Source organism: Alligator mississippiensis, chromosome 2 (genome assembly GCF_030867095.1).
Source record: "Alligator mississippiensis isolate rAllMis1 chromosome 2, rAllMis1, whole genome shotgun sequence".
Taxonomy (NCBI): Eukaryota; Metazoa; Chordata; order Crocodylia; family Alligatoridae; genus Alligator; species Alligator mississippiensis.
Genome location: NC_081825.1, coordinates 105912583 through 105933550, shown reverse-complemented (window position 1 = coordinate 105933550; position 20968 = coordinate 105912583). Strand labels below are relative to the sequence as shown.

General features: G+C 42.0%; 1 long non-coding RNA gene across 1 annotated transcript in view; it reads right to left on the bottom strand.

Annotated features, from left to right (window-relative positions):
- Window positions 1-8309: 8309 nt before the first annotated feature.
- LOC132248577 (uncharacterized) overlaps window positions 8310-20968 on the bottom strand; it is a 33021-nt gene continuing 20362 nt past the window's right edge. The window contains exons 2-3 of the long non-coding RNA XR_009459823.1: window positions 15329-15482; window positions 8310-10436 (exon numbers count right to left, since the gene is read on the bottom strand). This is a non-coding gene — a long non-coding RNA (uncharacterized LOC132248577). The remainder of the gene's footprint in view (window positions 10437-15328; window positions 15483-20968) is intronic.

Genomic DNA, 20968 nt, shown 5'->3' with positions numbered 1-20968 from the left:
CAGATTTAGATTAAAACAAGCAGAAACCAATTTGTAAAGACAAATTAAAGATTCCCATCTCTTTCTTCATTCCACAGTCCCAAAAAAGCCGAGGCATCTTGTTTGTAGGGACATCTGTCATAAGCAGCTGAGCAGGTTGGCGATTTCAAATTTAGCACATTCCAGGAATGTAGGTGGATACAACAGCAGGAGTGAGTGAACAGCTGTTTGCCTGGCCTATTCCCTTCTGATACAGGCAGATTTCTAATAGGAAATGCCATTTAATCAGGACAGCAGTAAGTAGTTCTGAATAACTACAGTATCCCCATAGGCCCCTAGCAGATGTGTAAGTAAAGGTGCAATAGAATCTTATATGGGATCCCTACAATCACTTCCTGCCATGCCACAAGTACATGGTCAGAGATGTGATTGTGAGATCTAGCATCAGATCCCATCATGCCATATTGTTGGTGCAGGCGGATCCCGGGATCTCTATCCTACCTTCCCCTGCACTAGCAGGTAGTAAGCTCTTACGGCTGGGAGCTGATGGGGATCCTATCTACGAGGGTGCACCACGTGCTCCCAGGTTTGGCAGCACCCAGTTCATCTGAGCTCCTAGTCACCGGGCTACACCATGTGCTCCCACAGCTGGTAGCTCCCAGCTGATCCAGGCTCTCAGCTGCAGGAGTGAACCATGCACTCCCAAGGCTGAAAGCCATCAGGTGATGGAGCTCCCAGCCACAGCCTAGTCATGTGTTCAATTACTGGCATGATATGAACCAGCCAGAAAGTTATTACGCATTTTTGTGTAATAACTTTGTGGCTTATTCCTTGTTTTATCACATCATTAACTGCATTAACCTGTGGCCGGGTAACAATTTCAGGCTTGATTAACTGGTCTTAAGTGTAATGTGTGCCAGGGGTCATAGGAATGAAGGTGGATCCTGGAGTTAGATGGGGGTACTTTTAGAACATGATATGGATATGGATAATAAAAACCCCAGGCTTTCTGCAGCTGTTGCTTCCCTTCATACACAATTCTTCCACCTATTGGACCGTTCAAAATTTCATGCTGCTGTGTCTCATGTATCAGTGTCCCTGCACTTAAAGATGATGGCGGTGCAGACAAAGTTCTGTCTGTCATAAAACAATACTACATCTTTACTGCAGGCACCTTCAAAACTATGAGGTGTATAAATCAATGGGATCAAAAATAATTCAGTGTTTGCAGGAACAGTTTCTTGAACTGCAAGCAGCAGTGCCTAAATGAATATCTGCAGAAAAGAGCACCAGAAGCAGACCCTAGGGGAACCCATACTGCAAGCCTGCAGCAGCTGACAACCTCACTACACATCAGCTGCAGGAACTCCACAGCTCAGGCTCCCCAGGGGCTGTCCGTGGTGCCCTGTTCTTGCCCAGCAGTATATCCAGAGAGGCTGAGGAGCAGAACTGAACCTCCTGTGGCAAAAAACCTGGGGGGGTGGGACACTATTCTGCTCCTGCACCACCACCAGCACATGCTACAGGGGCAAGGGCTACCCAGCCTCTATGGTTTGTGCAGGACTGCACCTGCATAGCAAAGATTCTCAGGTGTAATTCTGGCATCCCTTCTAAGCATCCAGGGCAAGTGCCCCCCACACATACCCCCCGCATCCCTTCCCCACAAGTTACGCTATTGCCAATGTTGTCCAAGGCCCATATTAGGAAAACTTGTCACACACATCCATACACGTCTACATCTACATCTGTACTGAGAATGCGCATGTACACACACACACACACACACACACACACACACACACACAGAGTCTTATAATGACATGCATTCCTAATCATCCTGTAAAGCATTTGGCAGTCTAGCTATTAGTTAATGCAAATATTTTTCCTATTGAATTATATTTTATTGTGCTAATCGTTATTGTAAAAAGTGCACACACACAAGGCAAGCAAGCATTTTAAAACAGAGACCACCACATGTTTTGTTAGGACAACTGGATTCCAATGCTAATTGGGACTTCTGGGCACTAGTGTAACAAGCTTATTATAGTATTCCTTGCTAGACCCCAATCACAAAAGTGGGTTAAAGTTTTTCACTGGCACAGTCAAATCATCCCTTCTGTTTAGGAAGGAAGTGATACCAAGATTATTCTCCAAGGACACCATGGTGAAGATTATGCCATCTTAAAGGATTTTAATATAGATAGCTAATTCATTTAAAGCAAGATTAAAGAATACTGGTCCTCAAGGTACATGCGATTGGATAAGATGTAATAAGAGTATGCATCTATCCTGCTGCGCTTACACTGAGTGCTTTCTGTTCAGAGATCTGATTTGTTTTTATCCAGTCACGTACAAAATTTAAGTATTAAAAATGATTGCTGGCACATAGGAGAATCAACCAATAGAGAGTTAAAGATATAAAAGATTCAAGGAAGTTTAGGATGGGAATGTGACAACTTTTAAAAATAGCAAGGAAAAGCACTACAAAATGGCAGACGATTAGTACATTCTGAGTCAGTCTTAATGTAACTTTATGGGCTATTGCAGCAGATTGCATGCTGCAGCAAGAATACCAAATTTTCTCATTTACAATACACACCTTTTCCCCAAAAATTATCTGTTGGAAATTGTGGTGTGCATTATAAGCAAGGAAATACAATAACAGAAGTTTCTTCTGCTGGAGGGGAAACAAAAGTAAGGTTGCACAGGTTCCAACAGGGAGCAGCACAATGAATATGTTGAGTGCTACTATTTGATTACTAGGTGCTGCTATTTGATTACTTTCTGCTAGTTATCTGAAAGGAAAGATCTTTTCTTCATTCTGTCTTTCAAAAACAAGGCACATGTCTTATGCTGGGGGCATGCTGTATGCACAAAAATACAGTGTGCAGCCACATTAGACAAATAGTTTGTTTGATGCATTGAACTTGGCTTATTTATAATCTTCAAGATATCTTCCACTTCAGTCTGTTCTATTACCCATATGTTTGACCTCTTTCTCCATGTAACATTAACAATTTAAGATTATCCTTTCATTCTTTGTTGTTCAGCCAGAGTTTGAAACTGTATCTTCAATAATAATGGCACCAACATCTATCTATCTTTCTCCTTCAGATGATGCTTTCTTCTTGAAATATGTTAAACCATTTAATGAGCTACCATTTGTGCATGTAGTTCCACAGAAATGCAACTACCTCAGGGATAAAGGACAGTCAAGGACTAGTGCTAAGCAACAAGTAAAAGAAGAAAATTTTCATTAAGGACATTAGTGTTGTTCCCTAGTCTTCTGAAAAAGCCCATGCTTGTTTTATATTCCTAGGGATCAGAAAGGACCTCAATATTTTAAAACAGATAAAATGATTTCTATGCAGTTTAAGACATATTCCACAAACAGAAAATGAGGCAAAAAAAAATCTTTGAATAAAGTATGTTTGAATTCTTTGTTTATTCCTTGGCATAATAAATCACAAATAGGTCATTACCAAATCTCCATAAAATACATTAATTGAGCAAATTTTCTTAACATAGAGTCTTATCAGTACTATGCATATTCAACTAGCTTACATTCTGCATGCATATGAGAATGTGCTTGTGCAAATCTTGTTAAGTCATGTACAAGTACAATATCTATATGCAGTTGCCTACTTATCAATATGTTTGTTTCTTTATATACATTGTAAGAAAAGCATTCATGTAGCACATAATTTTTATATACATCTCTTTGGAAATGGTTTGAATCATTACAACCAAGTTACTTAATAATTAAAAATCTTTAAAGTGCCATAGAATTCAAAAGAAATCAGAGTACAAATGAGAAATTTTAGAGATCTTTAAATTTATTAGATTATTAATTTTATAGTATTTCTTCCACTCCACGCCTGTCTTGAAACAGAGGAATAATCTTCTTTTTCATTTTCAAATGTCAAATTGCCTCTTATAAACTAGGAAAACAAGGTGAAATTCCTGCATTGCAGAATTTTGTTATCAAAACTGGGTTGTTCAGTTTCATAATAATTTGTCACAGTTAGTCCATGAAGTGAAATAATGTCGTCTGTGTACAGTAAGAAGGATCCTGAAGTTTAAAGCTTCACCACCATCACTTTACTCTGAATCTCTACAGACAGTAGCATACAACTCATGCTCCAAGGCATAAATTTGTTTTGATGGCTGAAGCAAACTATAGTAATTGAATTGGATGGTACTATTGTCCTTTCCATCAGCATTTCTGTCAGCACTATACAAGACAAACAATGCTACCCATAGTATTGTAAGGAGTTTGCATTACCAGTCAACAGGACTACTGAAAGTAGGAGTTTATACAGGATCAGAGCCCAATAATGTTAAAATGTATTTATTTTGTTGGTTTAACATAACTTAAGAAGTATAAAGAATAGCTTTCCAGAGCCATAAATTATATTAACTATTTCTGGAAACTTTGGATTTTACATTAATAGGAAAAAGACAGAGCATATAACCTAAAAATCACCAGACTGCTCACAAAACATCCTGGAAATTTACCAGCTCACAGAACTTTGTCTTCCATAGTAAATTTACCATGGTAATGTAGCATGTGCACACACACATTCAAAATACTCAACCTCTTGGCTCCAAGAAAGGAGATTGATAGTTGCAGAAAAACCCATTCCCTACCCTCCTTCCATTTAACAAAAATAAGTTAGATTTATGCCTCAACCACACCCCAAAATATTTATTTGGTCTCCTTAAAACATTCTGGCTAATGACAGAAAAGCCCAAGGCAGAATCAATTCAACCTTTGCGGGTTTCTGTAACCAGTGAACATTGGATCATGAGCAAATGTAACACATGTTCGCCCTTGTCAAGGGAATGAAGCAAATGCCTGCGCTGGCCAGGCCAGAAGGCACGGGGTGCTTCTGCATACCTCCTAGCCTGGCAGCCATGCCCAGCCAAGCCGGGCCATCTCTAATTGGCTGTCAAGCACATGCCCCCAACTCCAGCTTTCACCGCAGACCTTCCCCTGCACTAAGTCCTAGCTTTCCAGAGCTGGTAGCTATGGTGACCCCAGAGGGGGCAGGAGTAGGGAACAAAACCCCCATGGCCCTAGCCATGGTCCCCCCCCCCCCACTGATGTCTGTACAACATGGGGGAGTTTGCCAGGTGGCAGGGGATTTTACCCTGCAGCCCAGCATTCCTCCCACCACAGCCCAGTTGGTCAATAACCCCAGCTGCACCCCTGCACTGACCTGGCCTCTCAGTTGTAGGCAGTAAGCTGAGAGGCCAGGTCCAGCATGGGGCAGGGCTGGAGTGATTGCCCCACTGAGCTGCAGAGGGAAGTATGCTGGGCGGGGGGGGGCAGGAAGTCCCCACCACCTGGTAGCCTCCCCCCAACACTGTGCAGACCCCAAATAGAGGGGCCATAGCCAGGGTAGGGCCCCCCCCCATCCAACCCCATGCAGCTAAGAGGCTGGATCTGGCATGTGGCTGGGTGGAGGAAGGAAAGCAGGGCTGCGAGGGAAAAAGCCCCTGCCACAAGGTCCCCCCTGTGCTTTGTAGGGCCCACCTAGGGTGGGGAGCTGTGACAACCTGGGGGCAGGACCAGCCACGCTCAGCTGGAGCAGATGGGGACAGAGGCTAGCCTACCAACCCTGAAGGGGGGGTTGGCAGAGAAGGTGCAAAGCATTCTGGGATGCTGGGGGTCTGTGATTTAACTTGAGTTAGGAGGGGATCATGGACAGCAGTTCCACAGACCAGTTTAACTTAAAACATTAAAGTCTACTACTACATCCATCCAGACCTATCTTAAACCGGTTTCAGCCATTTTGAAACCAGTCTGTGTGTACTGAACTTCTGCTCTGTTACAGATTTAAACCATTTTCTTATCACTTATATCAGTTTGTGTAATTTCTATCCCTAGTCTTTAAAGCCATAACTCCCACAGCCGGATGGAACAGTTAACTGTGTTGATTCAGTATCCACATCACAATCAGTTCTTCAACTCTCTGCTGAAAATGCCTACAAAGATGTTATTTATGCCTTTAAATGGATGCACGCATGCATGGACGCACAGACAGACAGACATATTTACTATTATAAACAGATTTTGTTGTTCTTCATCACCAATATGGGCTAAATTTGACCTACTTGAACTGAAGGCCTAGATGAGAAAGCCTCTTTGGACTATTATAATTTCCTGAGCCATCAAGATTTGTTTTCACTTTATTTCTTTTTCCCCTCGGACAAAAAATAATGCAGAAAAATGGCTGCTACTACTTTCAATACTACTACAGCAGGGAAACAACAAGAAAATTAACCACGTTTTTGAAGCACAGAGATGTTATAGAAAAATGGAGGAAAATAAAAATTGCTAAAAGTGTTTTGCATTATACAACCAAAAGTGGTATTAAATGTGAAAAATATGCAGACCATTACCAGTTTTACACCTTACTCACTTTTTGGGCTATGAAGCTGAATAGAGGAGTTTGGTTGGGATGGCATCGGAGGAATCGTCTCCACTTGGGTAAGCTAGATGTTTCCCCCTTATACAAACAGTTGCCACCCTAGGCAGTAGCCAAAGGCCTCTGGCTACTCTAAATACAAAATGCATTTACTTTATCTGATTTAGGCTGTTTAAGTTTTGATAGTTTATATAACCTTTGGCTTAGTTTTTCCTTTACATTATTTTCTTTTATTCTATTTTATTGCATAATAGCTGGTGTTTTCGTCAACATCTGTTTTTCAGCTTGGTGCTAAAGATCCAGTGTGTCTTAAGGAAGGCATTCTTAGATCTCAATAATTGGTTTATAACGGAGAGCTCTTACCATTGGAAATATGATCTTTAGCCCACCCACAATGGAGGCATCTTTTGTTTCTACATGTCTGCTGTCAATAAATAGCAATTTACCAACACAGCAGAAAATTACAGAACTAATTGTTAAAAGAGGCCTTAAAATAACTCTTCAACCCAGTAATACCCCCACCAATAGACCAATGACACAATTTAGAACAATTGAGATGCTGGAAGGAAAAAAAATAAAAAAAAAAAAATTAAAAAAAAATCAGTAATGAGGAACAGACCCTGGAATCTGCCTTGGGCCCACTATTGTTTAATATTATGGACAATAGGATTGAGTGACCCTTAGAAAATCTGTGGACAAAGTATAGGTTTACTATACTAACTCCAAGTTAGGTGGAGTTATAGATACTTTGGAGGGTGTGGTTAGAATCCAGAATGACCTGGATAGACTGAAGAAATGGTCCACAGTCAATAAGATGAGATTCAACAAGGACAAGTGTAACATCCTGCCCTTGGGACAGAATAATTGCACAAACAAATACAGACTGGGGAATGAGTGGCTATGGTGCAGTACTACAGAGAAGGACCTAGGGGTTACAGTGGACCACAAGCTGAAAATGAGCCAACAGCTTGCTCTTGTTGAAAAAAAAATCCAATATTTTACTGGGGTGGATTAATAGGAGCATCACTTGCAAATCAAGGGAACTGATTTCCACTCTGTTCTGCACAGATGCTTCACCTGGAATACTGAGTCTACTTTTGGGCCAAACACTTCAAGAAAGATGTTGACAAATTGGAAAGAGTCCAATGCAGGACAACAAAAATGAGAAGGACCTTAGAGGCAAATGATGAAAGACTGAAAGAGCTGGTGTTATTTAGTCTGGAGAAGAGAAGACTGAGAGGGGATTTGATACCAGTCTTCAAATAACTAAAGAGCTATTAGAGAGGATGGAGATAGGTTTTTCTCTGTGGCTGTAGGGGACAAGACTAGGAGCAATCCCCTCAAGCACTAGCAGTAGAAATTTAGGCTAGAAATTAGGAGGAACTTTCCGACTATGAGGGTAGTCAAACACTGGAATAAGCCACCTAGAAAAGCTATAAAATTTCCAAGGATGGAGAGTCTCAAAAGCAGGTTAGACATAACATAACTGGCATGATTTAATCAGGGATGGTCCTGCCTTGAACAGTAGGCTAAACTATATGACCTTATGGAGGTCCTTCTAGCCCTACTTTACAATGATTCCTATAGATCCTAAAACCTACTTTTCACATCACCAACTATAGGCACTGCGGGTAAAGTAAATTTTAATGTAGATTTATCGAACCCTCGCCTATCCCTTACTTGAATCCAACCTGAGTGAGAGTTTTAACTCGCTGCCTGGCTCTGTTTTCCCAGAAAATAAAACCTGGACACATGAATCAGCCCTGAAATGGGAAAATGAAGGCCGCAGACTACCAAGCCCCTCAAGTATCTCTTGTGTCTTTTGTAGTTGCTACGATTAAAACAAAGAAAGAAAGAAATATTCTACTTTTAATCAAATTAATAGAAATCAGAAATTCATCTTTGATTTAAAATCACATGAAAAAGCACACAATATTTTATTTAAGGCAATTAAAAGAAAACTGATATACAAGGAAAGTTCAAAGAACAGACCTAATAACAACAAAACCTTGAAGAGTGAGGATTTCATTACAATCAATCAAGTGACAGATTTAGAATCTGACTGACCAAACTTCTACTATTTTTATTAGTCATAGCTCTATTAGAGAGAGAAAATGAAGACTAAGAAGGCAAAACATTCAATATTTATCCATATAAAAGAGTTCAGAACTGTTTATATGAAACTCAGAATTGCATGACTTTTAGCCAAAAGATTTAAAATCTCTCCCCAGCTATTGAAAACTATTATTATTTATGTACCCAAAATTAAATCCTTCAGAGGTTCAACTAAGCCTTCTACAAAGAGAGAAGGCTTAGTTCTCTCCTTCTAAGGAGAAGCAAATTACTACATCCCTAGGTGAGATTGGTCTTTTGGTATAGAACACGGCTGACTTGTCAAATAAATTATCTGACTCATGGAGAATTTTTATTAATGATTTTGATATTGTGATTTTATAAAAGATAAAGTATGGGAAGATGGTGTACATTCCTGGACTTATTTCATTTTATAAAAATGTCTTGAAGGATAAAACTAAAAGATTGTTGCAGGGAGGCTAGGTTATACTGATGGTAATAAGGAGACTGATTGAGGGATTAGATATTGAAAAAGACTCAAACTATCTACTAGCAGTCCTCATAAAATTTTATGGCAGACCTCCCTTGATTCTTATTAATGTTTATTTCATTTCCCACATTCACATCAAGATCCAGTGCAATCTTGAAACAGGAATTATTACATAATGCTCTTGAGATGATCCAAAATAAATTCCCAGAATTAGAAATAATAATAGCAGGTGATTTTAATGCTAGAATTGGTGGCACTGACACCCATGATAATGAAGATGTCCTAAATAAAATATGGGGAATCTGTCCAGGAATCTTATGTAATAAGAAATTAAAAGAAGGAGGATGATCCTCATGAAATGTATTGCAGATGAGAATTTTAGAGCCCTTCATAGATAAAACTGGTGTCTGGGGCCTTCACATCTGTTACAACTGAAGGAGCAAGTGGACTGTTTATTAACAGAACTAATATACGTGGAGTAAGTATTTGAAATGTTACCATGTATGGAAAGTGACTGTTTCCTTTTCTCTCTAGATTTCCATTATGGGGGATCCTTCTCCTAAAACCATACAACTAGCCCCAAAATTAGAAGTAATCAATAAGACAACGCAATGGGATAATGAATTATGAAATGAATAATGAAAAATGTGTTGCTCTGCTCAAAGACATTTTCTTGGGCCACTTATTCATATCCCCAAAGTACAAGAACCCAAAAAATGACTCAGATACAAAGAATTTCTCCAACAGCTGGACAACGCCCTCACAGAAGACAGAGTCTTTGCTGGGAATAGGTGGTTTCAGTGGTAAAAACCATGGTTCGATAAGGACTGTCCTAAAGCTAAAGATGATTTAATAGAACCTGTGAAGGAATGCAAGTTTAAAAATGATTGTGGTAATTTCTAACATATCAAGAATATTAATAAAGACCATGCAAAATGAATTGAAGGCAATAAGAAACAATATTAAATGAGAGGATCTGCTAGCCTCAGGAAAAAATAACGACAAAAGAGTCTGCTTAACTTCCAAAGTGTATATTCCTGAAGATGAGTGGGTCTTGTTTTTTAAAAAAATAAGTTTAACATCTTACTTGCAGATGGTGAAGGGATTGATGGCTTCTTGCTGAAGGAAATTTTATCTGTTACGCCGCATGGAGATCACTACCTCATTTCTGAATCTCAAGATCATATATATCCTTACTGAGAAATGGAAAGGCCACTGGTCTTGATTTTCTTCCCCCAGAAATCTTCAAGGAACTTATTAACAGGTGTTAATATAATTTTCATATAATTATTTAGAAGACAGATAGCCAAACCATTGGAATGAAAATAGCAGCCCCAATTTAAAAAAATTAAAATTAAAAAATGAGGACAAGAGAGATCTCCTGCATCATATTGTCCTATTCGTAGTCCAGCTGAAATATTTGGGAGCTGTTTGCTTTTTCCACCTTCAGACATGGACTTCTGAAAATAATATTTTGGGAGAAAAACAAGCTGGTTTCAGAGAAAGGTATACTTGCATGGACCATTGCTTAGTGTTGTACCATTTAGCATCCAAATGGATAAAAACACAAAATCACTAATATGTAGCCTTCATAGATCTAAAGGGAACTTTTGAATCCATAGATACATTAAAATTGTGGAAGGAACTGGCAATAACATTAATAGATAAAGCTCTCTTACAATTAAGCATGACTTACTATTCAAATACAGCATCTAGGGCATGTTATCAGATCAGTGGTGCCCTGTCAATAGTTTCCAAACTAAGAAAGGGGTACCACAAGGATGTTTGCTTGCTCTGCTACTTTTTAATTTATTCTTAAATGATCTAAAACAGGTGCTAACAGGGAATCAATTCCATGAACCCATGATATTGAATGACCCTACTACCTTTGTCTTGCTCTATGCAAATGATGCATCATCAATGTCATAATCCTGACTAGACTTCCAAAGGTTATTAGATGCTTTTCAGCAGTACTGTACCTCAAATAGCTATGAAATCAATACAGGTGTTGGTTTGGGGGAACAAAAGGAGAACATGAATTTGTTTTTTTACAGGAAAAGAAACTAGAGATGGTATCTTCTTTTAAATGCCTTGGAATCTAGTTTAACAAAACTCTGGTCTGGAATTAGTGTAAAAACTAGAGCAAAACAAATCTTAGGTAGAATTTGATACCTTTATAAGATAGGCAGAAAAGTAGTTCTGGCAGCGCTAGCTGTCTATACAGGCTTCCCTCGATTTATGCAGTACATGCATTCCCAGAGAATGACACATAAATTGAATTCACATAAAGCAAACGCACTTTACAATGTAAGAAAGAGAGATAGGTTCCCCTGGTGGTGAGAATGGGAGGGAGGCTGGGACTAGGGAAAGGGTGGGGGAGGGTGCTGCTCCCTGGGCTGCACTAGGCAGCAAAGCTGAGGTTAGAGAAAGGCACTCACCCCAGCCCTGGATGCAATGGCCCTGGGAGCAGCTGGCACCAGCGGCTTTCAGACACTGGGCTGCACCATGCTCTGCCTGTCCTCCTGTGCCTCGGCTCCGCTTGTCCCAACTCATTTCTGCTCCTGGGCTGCGCCATGCCCTGGTGCAGGCAGCTGGTGTCTGCTGCTTCCAGGGCCACTCCAGCACAAGTTGGGGTGAGTGCGGACAAGCAGAGCCCCAGGCGGCAAAGGGCACAGCACTCACCCCAGCCCATGCTGGAGCAGCCAACACCAACTGCCTGCACCAGGGCACAGCACAGGCCAGGAGCAAATGTGAGTGGGGACAAGTGGAGCCCAGGCATGGGGGGGGGGGGTGGGACAGGCAGAGCATGGTGCAGCCCAGCAGCTGCAGGTGGCTGGCGCTGACCGCTCCCGGGGCCAATGCAGCCAGGGCTGAGGTTTGTGCTGCTCTGTTCCCTCTGCTTTGCTGCCTTGTGCAGCCCCAGGAGCAGCACCCCTCCTCTCACCCCCTCCCTAGTCCCAGCTTCACTCCCTCTCTCCCTGCCTCAATGCCATGGGAACCTATCCCTATTTGTTACATTGTAAACTAGATTTGCTTTATGCAAATTCACTTTATGCGCCGTTCTCCAGGAATGCATATACCACATAAATCAAGGGAAACCTGTATATATGAGCATTTAAATATATATAAATAAAAATATAACCACACACACACACATACCTACCTCCTTTTATCTATGATTAGTAAATCTCTGTTCATTCATGGTTGGATGAGGATGGTTATTATGCATAAATTGTAACACCTAAAGACTCAAATCAAGAACACTGTGCAAGAAGACTGTTTTGCCCAATGACTAACCTCAAGGTTCCCATCTTTGAATACTAACCTAACTCCTTTTGAGGATAAGTGCAATGTTCTAAGAAATGACAGCCTGCCTCCTGAGCAATGCCTGCTGCCAGAAAAATATTACCCCAGTGCTCTTCTCGTTATACAGGCTACCTATAACAAATCAGGTTAATTTCCAGACAGTAGACATCCTTTTCTAATGCAGTTAGCATTAGGGGCTATAGGCTCTACAGGTGGGATAGAGAAGGAAGGAAGGGAAGGGGTGTGGCACTCTATGTCAAAGAGCAATACACATCCTCTGCCAGCAAAATGGGGTCGGAGGAGGGGCAAGCTGAAGTTCTCTGGGTCAAGATACAAGGGGGTCATGGGGAGAGGGATTTAACAGTGGGGGTCTACTACAGACCCCCCAACCAAGGGGAGGAGCTGGACCGGGAATTTTCAGGCCAGTTTGCAGAGGCACTTAAGGCAAGGGATGTAGTTGTCATGAGTGATCTAAATTACCCAGACATCTGCTGGGAGGACCAGTCAGCCAGGTCAGACCATTCCAGGAGGTTCCTGGCTGAGATACAGGACCTCCACTTAACCCAGGAGGTGCACAGTCCCACCAGAGGAAATTGCCTGTGACCAGGTCCAACAGGGCATCTGGTAAGGGGGCTCCAGGTCCTTAACCACCTTGGTGACAGCGATCATCGCTTGCTGGAATTCATCATCCAGCACAGGGTACAAAGGTCTGCAGCAAGGCGGTAGCCCTAGACTTCAAGAGGGCCAACTTCAACTAGTTGAGGAGATTGTTGGGGAGGCACTGGGGTTCTCAAGGGCAGAGGAACTCAGTGCCCAAGATGAGTGGTCATTCCTTAAGGAGATGATACTCAGAGCCCAAGGGGTGACAATCCCAACAAGAAGCAAGGGGGGCAAGAGTGCCCAAAAGCCCCCCTGGCTCACCAAGGATGTCCAAGAATGCCTGGTTGCCAAAAAGGCGGCATACACCCGGTGGAAGGGGGGGGGTGGCGGCTATCTCCAAATAGGAGTATACCTCCACTACTCGGGCCTGTAGGGGGGCTGTTAGGAAGGCTAAGGCGGACATAGAGCTAGGACTAGCATCCAAGATCAAAGATGATAAAAAGTCCTTTTTCAAATATATAGGGAGGATGTAGAAGGCATCGGGAAACGTGGGGCCCCTGCAAGATACGCTGGGCAATCTGGTGATTGCGCCAGAGGAGAAGAAAGACCTCTTTAACAAATTCCTCACCTCCGTTTTCTTGTGCAGGGACCGGGACTCCCCCACCAGGATTCAAGGCGGACTTGAGGGGAACGCCTCCAGACCTAAGGTTGAGGAGGACTGGGTTAGAGTGCTTCTGGAGGGGCTAGATGTGTTCAAATCAGCAGGTCCAGATGCTCTCCAGCCCAGGGTGCAGGGTGTTGGGGGAGCTAGCAGACGTTATTGCAGGGCCCTTGGCACGGCTTTATGAGCACTCGTGGTGCTCGGGCCAGGTGCCAGATGATTGGAAGATAGCCAATGTGGTCCCCACACCTTTAAAAAACTATAGGCCCATCAGTCTTACCTCAATCCTGGGGAAACTCTTTGAGAAGATCATCAAGGAGCACATCTGTGATGGGCTGACATCGGGGATGATGCTCAAGGGCAACCAGCACGGTTTCATTAGGAGCAGGTCATGTCAGACCAACCTGATTGCCTTTACAATCACAAAAGCATTGGATGCAGGTGTCGCCGTGGATGTAGTCTTTCTGGACTTCAGCGAGGCCTTTTGACACTGTCGACCACCCCATCCTCATTAAAAAACTAGGCGACTGTGGCATTGATGCCTACACAGTCAGATGGATTGCAAATTGGCTGAAGGGTCATACTCAGAGGGTGGTGGACAGGTCATATTCGACCCGGGGGGAAGTGGGCAGCAGAGTCCCCCAGGGCTCGGTCCTTGGGCCCGCACTGTTCAATTTCTTTATCAGCAATTTGGACAACGGGGTGAAAAGCAAACTGTTTAAATTTGCTGATGATACCAAAATTTGGGGTGATGTGGGCACACTAATAGGGAGGGAAAAAACTGCAGCAAGACCTGGATAGGTTGCAGGGGTGGGCTAACAAAAACAGGATGCGTTTCAATATGGACAAGTGCAGGGTGCTGCACTTGGGCAGTAGTAACCAGCAGCAAGCTTATAAGATGTGAAACTCCCTTCTTGAGAGCACGGAGGCAGAAAGGGATCTTGGAGTTGTTATTGACTCCAAGATGAACATGGGCCGACAACGCAAGGTCATGGTCGGGAGGGCTAACCGGACCTTATCGTGCATCCACAGGTGCATCTCAAGCAGGGCCAAGGAGGTGATCCTCCCCTTCTACACGACACTGGTCAGGCCACAGCTGGAGTACTGTGTCCAGTTCTGGGCACCCCACTTCAAGAGGGTTGTGGACAACATTGAGAGGTTCCAGAGGAGGGCCACCTGCATGATCTGGGGACAGCAGGGAAGACCCTACAATGAGAGGCTACAGGACCTGAACCTGTTCAGCCTTCACAAGAGAAGGCTGAGGGGGGACCTGGTGACCATCTATAAACTCACTAAGGGGGACCAGAAGGGTTTGGGGGAAGACCTTGTTTCCCCTAGCACCCCCAGGGATAACAAGGAATAATGGCCACAGGTTGTTGGAGAGTAGGTTTAGATAAGACATCCGTAGGAACTACTTCACAGTTAGGGTGGCTAGGATCTGGAACCAACTTCCAAGGGAAGTGGTGCTGGCTCCTACCCTGGGGGTCTTTAAGAAGAGGCTTGATGCCTACCTGGCTGGGGTCATTGGAGCCCAGTTTTCCTCCTGCCCAGGCAGGGGGTCGGACTTGAAGATCTACAAGGTCCCCTCTGACCCTACTTCTATGATTCTAGGATTCTAAGGGTCCTCCATAGCACTGAACCAAGTTACCCAGAAGAGCACCTCCTACCACAGGTGCATGTTTCCCTTGACAGCTGCCTTCCACAGAAACAAGAATCAATGCTAAAATGTCAAATCCACAAAGGACAGAGCTTTCTGGGCAACTGGCCCAAAGTTTTTGTACTCACCTACTGAGGGATGTGGCCACAGGTCTTATCAACTTCAACACAAAAATCAAGAATAATTTCTTTATCCTTCTCATACGATGATACTTCAGACAAAGCTGTCAAAAAGGAAGAGGTAACGGTTCTCTCTCATATGCATACAAATTCCAGTTACTCCCTAGGTAAGAGAGAGAAATATTATCCACTTTTTAAATCTTTTCTTAGAAGGCACTGAGATATTGAGACTGTTGGCACTTAATATTTATACAGCTCATTCTTGCCTTTCATCAAGAAAAAAATATTTTAGATGGTTTCAGAACCTCAGTTTTCTAACAAGTAGAATTTGCACGTTGCTATTATAATGGTGGAAGTCTTGAGCCACATTAACAATGGGCCTTTAGGGCTCCACTTTCCTGCTAGTCCTTTGGTAGAAATCAATGTGATGTATATAAAATTACACAAGTTAAATTGCACCTTCCATTTTGTGAAGAAAATGGCCAGTAGCAAATACTTTCCTCATTGATTTCATCTTGTCTTCATTTTTTCATTTGTTAGAAAACAAGGGCAGGTGCATGTTTCAGACCCTGAGAACATTATGCTGCTACAAAGATATAAGAATCATATATAAGCAGCTTGAATCCCTAGACATTCTGAGTCTTCCTTCTGCTCAAGGAAAGGCAAAGAACTAGTCAAATAAAAAAATGGAGTTCATAATTGAGTGTCTTAAATATGCGGTGACACAAGAGCATCACTTTGGAAATTCCTCTATTTTTTTTTTTACAGTCTTATCTGAACCTTGACATTTTTCCCTTATACTTTATTGTAGGTTTAGCATATGGGAATGACAGCAGGAGAAGTGCCTTAATGTGTACTTCTTAAATTAATTTAACTTAAATTAAATTAATTTTATTAAAAAACAATCCCCCCCCTCCACCCCTTTAAAAGTAGTTAAATTTAGGTTTGCTTTGTTTTGTTTTGGTTTGTTTGTTTGTTTGTCTGGGGGGTAGGTATTTTAAACTGAATCCAGCAAGGTGTTCAGGGAGGTTGGAGCTAATCACATGCTTAAAGATGTGTTTATACATTTTGCTGGATTGAAGCTTTTAATAGCTCCAAATATTGCTTAAGAAAGATAGCCAGGGAGTATTAATTACTACTGGCTGCTTTGAAAAATCCAGGAGATTTGACAGGTGTCAGAGTAATAAATGCAATAGAAAACAAAACAGCCATAATTAGTGACATTTAAGAGCATATGACTCTGCTAGCAACAGAAATTCAGCTGACAAAGGAAGAGATTTTACAGTACTTTTCTAATGAAACCACATATACCCTCAGGAATTGTCACAATTGCTAAACAGGGAAAAAATATTTTACTAAACAGTGTCCTGTGGCAAATTCTCTACTGCCAATCTGATTCACTCAAGACCCTGGGCACAGGGGTGTAGTTTATCCTTCATACTCATTCAGTCTTCAGCCTCACTAATCAAATTAAGGCTACCTTTTAAAGATGCCAATTAGTACAAACTAAAATGGTGGTATCTGTCATCTGGATACTTGTCTGATGGAAATTTGAATTAAAACAAAACATTCACAGAGGCCATGATAAGGAAAAGACCTTGGGCTACTACTTAGTGCTGACCTGGACTGGCTTTGATCCAGTGGACAGTGAAATGTGGACAAGTAATGCAGCCCAACGCAAATCTTAACTTACCCATTCCATCTCAGGGCTTTTATTGGCAGTGGTACACACAGGATATAACTGGGGAAAAAAACCTCTAATCAATAGTTCTTCAACATACAGCAGCTGAATGAACATTATTGAATTTAACCTATTCTAGGCATATCCCAGTTTCAAACAGAGATTAAATGTTTTTCATCAATTTCACTCTCTTTGTGATGTTCAAGATCATTCAAGAGCATATTTGGTTTTGACATTTTTAATTACTACTCTCAATGTATTCATTTTTAACCATTTTAACTATATTCCAATTGTCCATGGTCCAGAATAGAAGGGAGAGAGAGATAAAATTCTGCAGGCAATTCAGGGCAGGGATTGCATCTTCTGTGTAGGAAGAGCACACGTAACAAAGGGTGTGATGCTAGAATGCCAATAATACATTTTTATTGAACCAACTGTACAGTTGGGAGAGCTGTTAGACAAGCTATTAGCATGAGGTAACCTGAGGAAGGGCATCTGATGCTGAGAGCTTGTCTAACAGCTCACCCAACTATACAGTGGGCCCAATAAAAGATATCAGGAAAAAAAAAAAAACAACCTTGCCTCTCAACATTTCCTGGACAATCACACCTACAACACTCCATCCTAAATAATATATCGAAATTTATCTCTATGAAATAGTAAGTTGAGCATATTTATTCTATACCAAGAAAAATCTTGGTACTCTAAATATCTTTTTCAATTTAATGGTAATTAAACTGAAAAAATGCTTTGGTTTTAAAAACTGGGGCATTTTTTTTTTTTAAACAAGATGCATTTCACATATTTTCCTTTCTGGTGTCATTTGTCATTATTCAAATTCTTATCTAACGAGTGGCTTTTATCAGTGTTACGTCTTACAGATACTCAATACTCTGACTAAAGCATTTTAGAATCCTTTCAATTACATCTATAGAGTGAAACACTTTTTAAATATCAAAAATCATTTCCAATTGAAATATTCATTTTTAATGAAATTTTTCAGGGGGGGGGTTTTGTTTGTTGTTTTTTTTAACTAAACTAAAATCTTCAGTTTATCAGTTGAAATTTTTCAGGAAAACTTTTTTTTTTTTTTAAGTCAGCTTCTAGTGATTATTTTAAATTTTCCCCACTCTTTAGCACACTCCACCATCCCGCCAGCCCCGGAGCTGCTCTATCCCAGCTCCAATTGCTGCAGTTTCAGTAGCACATAAAGACACTACAACTAGGAGCAGCTGACTCTAACGTGAACTGCATCAGAGTTTATCCCTGCTAATTAATTGAATGTGTAGTTGTGTACACTGTGGGTGGAGGGGGCTTAAAAAAATTTCCATGGATTCAAAATCTCATTCTTCCTCAAATTATCATACATGAAGTGGCCATGACAGATATCACTGGCAATCACTGGATTGAGAAGAGAATATACTACAGAAACAGAGATGTACTCACACAAGTGAACTGAAAAAGATTCTAGAGGGAGGGCTATCTAACACATGGGAAAATGGAAGGAAGCGATACTGGAGAGGGGGAGGAGGAAGAAGCTGGCTGCTGGAATAGAAACTGACCGACTTTTAACTTTTTGACTTTTCAGACTTTTATTAAAAAGCATTAAAATCAGAAAGGTAAGTCATTCATTAAATCACACTACCAATGCAACCAGAGATCCTCCCTTTCCCACTCCCCACACCCCTCAGACATTTATAACCATTTTCCACCATAGTGCGATTCCTTGATGGTCGAGCATGACATAAAATGTCTATGTTCATCGTGAAAATGAGTATGTCTACTCGGGGTGTGCAAAGCAGGCAGTATTCAATTTGGATTCAGCCTGATTCATGAGACAGTGATTCAATTTGCTGATTTGGATCACTGTCTTGATTTGATGTGGCCATATCTGAATCTCAAGATTTGATTCTGATTTGGAGAATCAGCGATTTGGCCATAGACACAGCTTTATATGTTTTTTTTTATGTACCTCAAGGTACCAGGCATGGCTCATGAATGCTGTGATGGTGGGGTGGATGGAGTGTGCCACGGGAGTGGGGGGAGGGGTTCCGCCACGCGCTTGGTGGTGGACCGGCAAGATTTCCAGATCCGCTGCCAAGAACACAAGGGACCACCCCCCCTCTCATACCTCCCCAGCTCAGCAATCAGCCACAGGGGGGACCCCGGGTGCCCCCCCAGACCCAAGAGGCACCAGTTACCAAGCCGGGGGCAGGGGGGGTCCCCTGCATGCTCTCAGGCGGACCCTAGAAGTAGACCAGAAGTACTTCTGATCCACTTACAGGTCCGCCGCCGAGCGCATGGGAGACCCTCCCCCTGCGGGATGCTCCATCCACCCCACCATCTCAGCATTCACAAGCTGCACCTGGTACCTCGAAGTATGTAAAAAAACATATAAAAGTTATGTCTATGGCCAAATCATAGAATCCAAATAGATTCAGAGGATTCCGATTCAATTAGGAGAGATTAATGGGTCTCCTGATTCGATTCAGATTTGGAGATATGGCCGGCGAATCAGGCCAAATGTCCTCCAAATCAATTCAGCGACCAAAGCTTCTCACCACCCTAATGGCTACTTGGCAGTGAAGGAGTGAGTTTAGGACAGCTAGGAAAACACATACATTAGGCTGTATCTAGTTACTACAAGTAACAAGAGTCATGAAAATAGGGCAGCATGAGTTAGCAACTTAAGCATGCTCCCAGGAGGATTTGTACAGCCCACAGCCCACTGCCATTATTACCTAGACAAAGCAGATTGCATGGTTATGCCTGTCTATGTTGCAGTCACACTTCAAACAGCAGGACAGATAAACCCAATGAGACCACCACACTGAATCTTTGTGTGGTCTCTTGGGAATGGTCTGTTGCAGAAGCAGATCTACCATTTCAGCAAAATATTGCACTGTATATGCCCTTTTTGAGCACAGACCACTCCACTTACTTCTATGGGAAAGAGAATATGTACTTGAATTGAATCCAGTCCTTTTTATGGTCTAACCTCAGAAACATGAGGGATTTGGTACATACACTCTCTCAACCTTCCTCAGAATAATTCTAACTTTTGTTTGGATCACTGTCTTGATTCAATGTGGCCATATCTGAATCTCAAGATTTGATTCTGATTTGGAGAATCAGCGATTTGGCCATAGACACAGCTTTATATGTTTTTTTTTTATGTACCTCAAGGTACCAGGCATGGCTCATGAATGCTGTGATGGTGGGGTGGATGGAGTGTGCCACGGGAGTGGGGGGGGGGGTTCCGCCACGCGCTTGGTGGTGGACCTGCAAGATTTCCAGGTCCGCTGCCAAGAACACAAGGGACCACCCCCCCCCTCGTACCTCCCCAGCTCAGCAATCAGCCACAGGGGGGACCCCGGGTGCCCCCCCAGACCCAAGAGGCACCAGTTGCCAAGCCGGGGGCATATATGGCCGGGGATATATATGGAATATATCAGAATTAAAGTGTCTCTTCTTAGGTCTACCTAAAAGCTTACCTAACAAGTTTTGCCACTTTTCAAAGCAAAGAATTGACATCTCTTCTCCTTAAGAAGAAACAATCAAGTCCAAATAGTTTTATCACTGAAATTTATTCCAATATTGTATAATTCCACACCCCACTGTCCTTTATAAGAAACAAGGACCCTAGTACAAATAAAAATGTGTAGCTCTATGGCCTAAGACTCTCAGAAGAATGAACTCTCTGCCAACATCTACTGATAAACAAAGACACATGACAAGAATAAAGAGCAGACCTTATTTTCTATGCCTGTCTGCCCTCACATTGAGGGCTTTTTCATTAAAATCCATTTGAGTATAGAGGTAAATCAAAGTAAAGACACAAGGACAACAGAACTCTACTGAATAGGCCTTACTGAGGCATTACCATAATCAGGAACTCATCTGAGTGTATGGGAAGTGGAACAAGAAACACAAAAGGGACTCCTAGAGTTTAGGGCACCATGAATGCC